Raw genomic sequence first — 8231 nt, 5'->3', positions numbered from 1 at the left:
GGCATCTAGCCATACTAGAATAGCTGTGAGTCAGATCACTTTTTAGTTGGAGTTGCCCCTTCAATATTCTTTACTATCTATACTTTGGAGTACCAGTTGTAGGTGGGGTCTTATTAGCAATGCTCCATGGGAAAATAAATATGCAAATGAGCTTTCTCCAATAGGAAGTGCCACCTATTTATTAGCTATACAATTCCATATTGTCCCTGCTTATACAATGACCCCATCCTCTTCACGTGTGTAGGTGCCCATGAACTGTCTGGAATGAACTTTTTAACAGCAGCCGGCGACTTGAGATTTATAATATCTCCATGAGTTTCCGATAAATGGACTAACAATTCTCATCTGTCAGTTGTCTGATTCATCACTGTTGTCTTCCCACATCTCGATTTAAGCCAAGGAGTTCACATTGACTTAAACAGTGTGAATCAGCGGTGATTAATGGCCACGTTATAGCAGAGGCTGGCTCCATCTGTAATCCAGGGGCACTCACATTGTGCTGAATACTGGTTTTGCAGTGATACTATATAGTATATTATGAAGTCATTTATTCAGGATAAGTACATTGATGCTCCAAGCTGAAAGGCTCAAATAGCGTAGAGGCTACAAATTGCAAGGTCCAAGTCAGGACCATTTTAATAAGAGGGCAAAGGGGGCAATTGCCTCGGGCCTAGCAGGACAAGGGGCAGCTCTAAGTAATGGAATCTGTAATGAAGAAGTTCTATCTCAGATCTCTTGTGTCACAGGAAGACAATGGATCTTATGTTTCGAGAAGAATGGTTCCTTCTGTCAAGTAAAATGCTTAGTTAAACAGTTCAAGTCAAGAAGTAAATAGTAGGCTCATAGTTATGACCTACATAGGGATGTGTAAACTGGCATTTCCACATCTTGATCTACACAATGGAGGTAGAAGAGGTGTTGCTCAAGGCCTGTTGGGGATAGGAATGCCCAATAGTGATGTTCTGGTAACACCAAGAGCGGTGGTCCACATAAAAATGTAGGTAGATGAAATTCTTCTAATTCGGGAGTAAAGGGTACTATACACATTAGACTAATGTTGGCTGAACCAGCCCATATCGGTGGACTTGGACAACAATATAATGCATGCTGGGGCCCCCCGAAAATCCCTTGACAGATGATGACGATAAGGATCCGGTGACTCCGATTTCGAACTGCCTATCCTTTTTGTTTCTGGTAAGATAAGTCTCCTCCAGAGGCTCTCACGTACACAGGAGTGCGAGAGTCGAACACTCCTGTGTATGGAGGAGTTTGGACAGATAGAAGTTGGTCAAACGATTAGCCAAACCATTGCTTGTCAAAGAGCTACCTATGGTATATGGGGGCCCGGGGGGCTTATGACCTCTTCAAGCTAGGGCCAAATAGATAACACTATGACCAGCTAGAATCAAGCAGATGAAACATTGGATCGTTCCTATGATCGATCGATCTGATCATTAACATGCCAGACAAAACTAGTTGATCAGGGAGAGATTAAAAAAAACAGTGCATTTATGCAAAGAGGCAAATACTTGTCAGGATTCACGCGGTCATACCTTACACATATTTTCAGCCAACAGAGACATATAAAAAACTCAACCCGACAGACCATATTTTGACCAGGAATTGTCAATTCCTATTCAAATGATCTTTGGCAAAATGGGGTAAGAGACGCCCCACTAGATTAGTTAGGTTAATTTGCATATGTCAAGAAAGGCAATAAAACGTGTTTTGAGCACATGGAAACACTTGTCTTGGCTATCAAGAATGTCATTGGCATGAAGGATTAGGGCAATAAATGGTAATGATGACAGTTTGGGATGCTTGCAGGACCTGAAAAGTTCTCCTTAAAGAACCAGCATGGACCAAAGTTCTTCTTCTGCCACTCCTGGTGTTTTATTATCCCTTCCCCTAGTCACAAATACCTGAACCACAAGGTCCATTAGATCCTTCTCACTGCTAAGGTTTTAGCCTTTCACCTGGTTGTCTTTTGATCACTGGTTGTCTGCTGACCCCCCTGACTTTTCATCTGTCTACTACTATTAACGTACTCTGCCTGTTCTGACCTCCCTGACTACAACTTCTACCTGTCTGTTGCCCACTCTGACATTTTCATCTGTCTCATACTACTAATGTACTGTGCCTGGCCTGACCTCTCTGACTACGACTTCTACCTGTCTGCTGCCCATCATAACCTTTCTTCTTCCAACTACTATTAACATACTCTACCTGCCCTGGCCTCCCTAACTATAACTTATACCACTCTGTTGACCATCCTGTCATTTCTTCAAACTACTACTAACATAATCCGCCTGCCCTTCCCTCCCCGATTATGACTTCTACCTGTCTGCTGCCTATCCTGACCTTTCTTCTTCCAACTCCTATTAACATACTCTGCTTTCCCTGACCTCCCTGACTATGACTTCTACCTGTTGACTTAGGACCCCAGCCTGATATCATCTGCTCAGTTTCTTGTCAGTTATTGCTAATGGAGATGACTACCTTGGAAAACAACATGTGAAGGGGATATAAGGGGGCAAAAGGAAATTCCTTAGATTCTGCTCCTGGGTTAGTAAAATCTGTAGAAAATCAGTAGGCCCAGGTGAGATGTCTGCAGGAATCTAAGGTTCTAAATACTCTGTTCATTACTGTAATGACAGCAGTAGTTCAGATTTAGTCAACATTGCAGTTCTAGTCACTCATGCTGAAGCCTTGCAGGGATTAAGCCGCCTCTTGGATGTTTTTTTCTTCTTTGAAGCTGATTGATACCGGTGCCTGCAAAGATTTATATGAAATTAAACTAGGTATAAATCAGACTTAAGTAATACAGTAGTCGTCTCGCCAGCTGTTCCCTTTAAAATGATAACATCCACCCAATCCATCTTCATAGGGTATTATCTCAGGTCCCATCTAAGCAGCTCTCACATCAGCCCCCAGATCCCAAGGAGCATTATAATATCCAGTGTTAAGTGACTTGGGCTGGAGCGTTGGGCGCTGGAAGAGGCAGAAATGGTGATGGCCTTTTGTGGTATTAGCTATGTTAATGTGCAAGTGAAGGATTAGCGAGCGGGGGATTGTACTCCATTAGTAGATTAGTGACTCCATAATGGAGTTTATAAATTAAATGGTGTCAGATGCTACATTAAGGGGGGAAAAGATGAGAGGGGGAGGGATATTTTTCAAAGATGCAGAGGAACAAGGAGACGATGGTCAAGAAGATTTTTGGGTATTGTCTACGTAGAATGAACATGATGGTTGAAAGTCTTAGGGGCCACGGAGACACACAAAGTTGCCACAGGTGCAGATTATGGTATATATGCCTATATGCTCTGTGTGCACCACCATATAGTGCACCACATTCACTTGCAGAAGAGTTGCTTCTAGGGGACAAAAAGTTGGAAGGAGCTAAGATGTTTACTTCCATTGCTAATTTATAATTTTGAGAGTCCGACTGCTGGGCCCCCCACCATTCTTGAGAAGAGGCTCAGTATTGTCCAGTTGAATAGAAGCAGTAGGCATGCAACCATGCCACCATTTTACTAATTCTCTATGGGACTGCCAGTTTTAACAGGTCATTTCAGTGCCTCATTCTTGTGACCAGTGGGGTCCCAGAGGTTGGACCTCCACTGATTTGAGTTATCACTTATTCCTATGGATAGGTGATGACTTTCAATGGTGGGAAGAACCCTTTAAAATAATTGTCCTACATGATAAATGTCTACTTACTGAGACTTTCACCATTCATAGAAACAGGTCCAATCTATCCAGTTGTTTTCATTAGTCCCATAGACGTTGAATAGAATGGCACTGTCCTTGCTCATCTCCTGCTCCAGTCAAACTTCCTTCCCATCGAGGGCTTGCGGTAAGGTGGAAAAGGGTGCTTGGGACTTTTGTTCTAGTAATCAGCGAGAATCCCAGCAATAGAGCCTACAATGATCAGATCAGAAATTCTAGAATATGGGTAAGTCATAAATGTTCATTGTTGGACAACCCCTTTAATGGTCCATAAGTCAATTTGCTCCAAGAATGCACTTCATAAATCCAAATTAGTGGTTGTTAAGGAGTCCATAGTCTCCAAAACAAAGGACTTTGATGGAACTTAAGGCCTTTCTTAGAAATTGGAGCAAATTTCATTGGGACCAAATTGGATACTATTTGAATCCAATTTTCAAAAAGTTTCTTTGCAACCGTAGAAAGTAGAAGAACTCGTACAAAGTTTAGAAGGTCTGAGATAAGGAAAAGAGGTGATATCCCGCTACCCCACGACCTTCATCAAGAGTAATCCATACATAAGTCTTTACAGCTCAGATGTGCTAATTGCGTGAAGCCCGTGCACCTGGGCGGCAGAATTCGGCTGCGTGTTTTTCCTTTGAAACACTTGAGTGAGCTTCTTTCTTTACTTCCTTCCTAATTAGTATTTTTCCACCTCCACAGATCATTGTTGAATAACTTTCTGTTTGATCTCACAATTAATGAGCAGGCAGCCCGACAATTAGTCTGTGGCTACATTTGATGGAATTAATGAGAGGTCCGTGCTCTTACCAAGTAACAGATGTAGCCCGGTGCTGGTGCGCTGATCTGTAATTCTTGCAGAAATCCGTCTGCCACTAGAAGATGGCATCTGAATAAGATATAGGGGAATGCATTCTAACACCTGCCACGTCTGATATAGGCTCCCGACCTGACAAGGTTGTCACCACTGATTAGCCTTCAAGTGCTAATTGTCCAGCTGCAGGAGAATAATCTTACTGAGCATCAGACTGTCGGGGTAATGAAATGCAACAGATCCTAAGGGTTTTTTGGGTCCAAGGGATAATTGCTCGTAGGTGTCGGCTTTTGGTTGAGTTCTCAAGATCTACCTTGAGTGACCTTTTAGTGGACGGCTCAGGATAGACTTAAGGCCCCGTCACACTTAGCGACGCTGCAACGATCCCGACAACGATACGACCTGTCAGGGATCGTTGCTGCGTCGCTATGTGGTCGCTGGTGAGCTGTCAAACAGGCAGGCTCACCAACGATCAGGGGAGCAGCGACATCGTGGAAAGAATCTTTCCACGATGTCCTGCTCCTGGTTACCAGCCTGCTGAAGCAGGAGCAGGCTGGTAACCATGATAAACATCGGGTTACTAGGGGCACACGCACACCTAGTAACCCGTTGTTTATCATGGTTACCACTCTGCTACGGTGAGCAGGAGGTTACCGCTCACTTTAGCAGGCTCGTAACCATGATAAACAATGGGTTACTAGGTGCGCGTGTGCACCTAGTAACCCGCTGTTTATCATGGTTACCAGCCTGATCGCTGCTCCCGCTGGTCACACACAGCGATGTGTGCTGACCAGCGGGAGGGCAACGACCAAAAAATGGTCCAGGACACTTTGCAGCGATCAGCGACCTCACAGCAGGGGCCTGATTGCTGCAAAGTGTCACACATAGCGACATCGCTGGTGAGGTCACTGTTGCGTCACAAAAAGTGTGACACAGCAGCGATCTCGCTAGCGATCTCGCTATGTGAGACGGGGGCTTTAGTCATTTACAGCTCTAGCAACTCAAGGTTGACAATGGGCCAGTATGTTGTGTAAAAGTATAAAACAATTAAACAAAATTACAAAATGTGACATTACACAACATGAGTTTTTTCTTAATCACTTCTTCATTTATATATAAGTCATGCCCAGATTTCAGAACCTTTTTATGCCTGGAGGGTGCTCTTGGGGTCTTTGTTGGAGGAAAATGCTAGGGAGCAAAGAGAGCGCAAATAGGGTTTTACTTTTAACTGATTAAAAATAACATAAATGAAATGAATGCACGCTCACCTGGTGCTGTTGTACATTGCAATGATTGAATGGCATAAAATCAGCTGCTGAACGAAACGGATCATCAGACCAAACGAAATGCTGTCCGAATCAATTGTGGTTTTCCTGCGCTGCTGGTATACTCATAAGGAGAAGCTTGTAGGCGATGAGTTCCTAAAAGGATTGTTTATTAGTGGGTTACAACGTCAACGCATTTCAAAGTTATCAAAACTTCTTCCTCAGGACATAACCTTCAATGTCCTGAGGAAGAAGTTTTGATAACTTTGAAACGCGTTGACTTTGTAACCCACTACTAAACAATCCTTTTATGAACTCGTCACCTACAAGCTTCTCCTTAGGGGTATACCTGCAGCGCAGGAAAACCACAATTGATTCGGACAGCATTTCCTTGTGGGCTTTGTTGCTTCACCCCCAAGAAGGAGTGGGGGAAGGAAATTTGACAACCATTGTGAGCAAATTTCTCATATAGAAAAGGGTGCTGACACATTCTGGCCGAGGGTGTAGGAGTTATATGAAAGTGAAGGAGGTGGGCCAAACACCTTTAAACGGTTATTCCCAACACTGACAGTGAAGACGACACTGATAGAGAAGACAACAACTTTCTGATTGGTTGAGGTCTAAGAGCAAACCCAGAGAACGAACTCTGCATTGCCCCGTTGGAATGTGGCAAACAACATGTGCCAGCATTCCAGTCATTCTCTAGTGGGCTGTTGGAGACCCCCATTCGGTTGGCCCCCAACAATGAGAAAATTATTAAATTTCATACTGGTTTCTTTCAGTGTTGAGAATAACTCCTTAATGACTGTTGGCCATTTACTCTTTAGGCCAACAGATACAGTGGGTACGGAAAGTATTCAGACCCCTTTAAATTTTTCACACTTTGTTTCATTGCAGCCATTTGGTAAATTTTAAAAAGTTAATTTTTTTTCTCATTAAAGTGCACTCTGCACCCCATCTTGACTGGAAAAAAAAGAAATGTAGATTTTTTTTGCAAATTTATGAAAAAAGAAAAACTTAAATATCACATGGTCATAAGTATTCAGACCCTTTGCTCAGTATTGAGTAGAACCCCCCTTTTGAGCTAGTTCAGCCATGAATCTTCTTGGGAATGATGCAACAAGTTTTTCACACCTGGATTTGGGGATCCTCTGCCATTCTTCTTTGCAGATCGTCTCCAGTTCCATCGGGTTGGATGGTGAACATTGGTGGACAGCCATTTTCACATCTCTCCAGAGATGCTCAATTGGGTTTAGGTCAGGGCTCTGGCTGGACCAGTCAAGAATGGTCACAGAGTTGTTCTGAAGCCACTCCTTTGTTATTTTAGCTGTGTGCTTAGGGTCATTGTCTTGTTCAAAGGTGACCCTTCAGCCAAGTCTGAGGTTCAGAGCATTCTGGAAGAGGTTTTCATCCAGGATATCTCTGTACTTGGCCGCATTCATGTTTCCTTAAATTGCAACCAGTCGTCCTGTCAGTGCAACTAAAAAACACCCCCATATCATGATGCTGGCACCACCATGTTTCACTGTTGAGATTGTATTGGGCAGGTGATGAGCAGTGCCTGGTTTTCTCCACACATACAGCTTAGAATTATCACCAAAAAGCTCTATCATCGTCTCATCAGACCAGAGAATCTTATTTCTCATAGTCTGGGAGTCCTTCATGTGTTTTTGAGCAAACTCAAACTGTGGGCTTTCATATGTCTTGCACTGAGGAGAGGCTTCCGTTGGGCCACTCTGTCATAAAGGCCCGACTGGTGGAGGGCTGCAGTGATAGTTGACTTTGTGGAACTTTCTCCCATCTCCCTACTGCATCTCAGGAGCTCAGTCACAGTAATCTTGGGGTTCTTCTTTACCTCTCTCACCAAGGCTCTTCTCCCACGATTGCTCAGTTTGGCTGGACGGCCAGGTCTAGGAAGACTTCTGGTGGTCCAAAACTTCTTCCATTTAAGGATTATGGAGGCCACTGTGCTCTTAGGAACCTTGAGTAATGCAGAAATTCTTTTGTAACCTTGGCCAGATCTCTGCCTTGCCACAATTCTGTCTCTGAGCTCCTTGGGCAGTTCCTTTGAGCTCATGATTTTCTCTTGGTCTGACATGCACTGTGAGCTGTGAGGTCTTATATAGACAGGTGTGTGACTTTCCAAATCAAGTCCTATCAGTTTAATTAAACACAACTGGACTCCAATGAAGGAGTAGAACCATCTCAAGGAGGATCACAAGGAAATGGACAGCATGTGACTTAAATATGAGTGTTTGAGCAAAGGGTCTGAATACTTATGACCATGTGATATTTCAGTTTTTCTTTTTTAATAAATTTGCAAAGAATTCTACATTTCTGTTTTTTTCAGTCAAGATGGGGTGCAGAGTGCACTTTAATGAGAAAAAAATGAACTTTTTAGAATTTACCAAATGGCTGCAATG

The sequence above is a fragment of the Phyllobates terribilis genome, unplaced genomic scaffold (genome assembly GCF_046119375.1).
Source record: "Phyllobates terribilis strain yellow unplaced genomic scaffold, ASM4611937v1 Scaffold_7__3_contigs__length_470593459, whole genome shotgun sequence".
In the NCBI taxonomy this organism is placed as follows: domain Eukaryota; kingdom Metazoa; phylum Chordata; class Amphibia; order Anura; family Dendrobatidae; genus Phyllobates; species Phyllobates terribilis.
The sequence above is the reverse complement of the archived record's forward strand: the minus strand, read 5'-3'. Positions refer to the sequence as shown.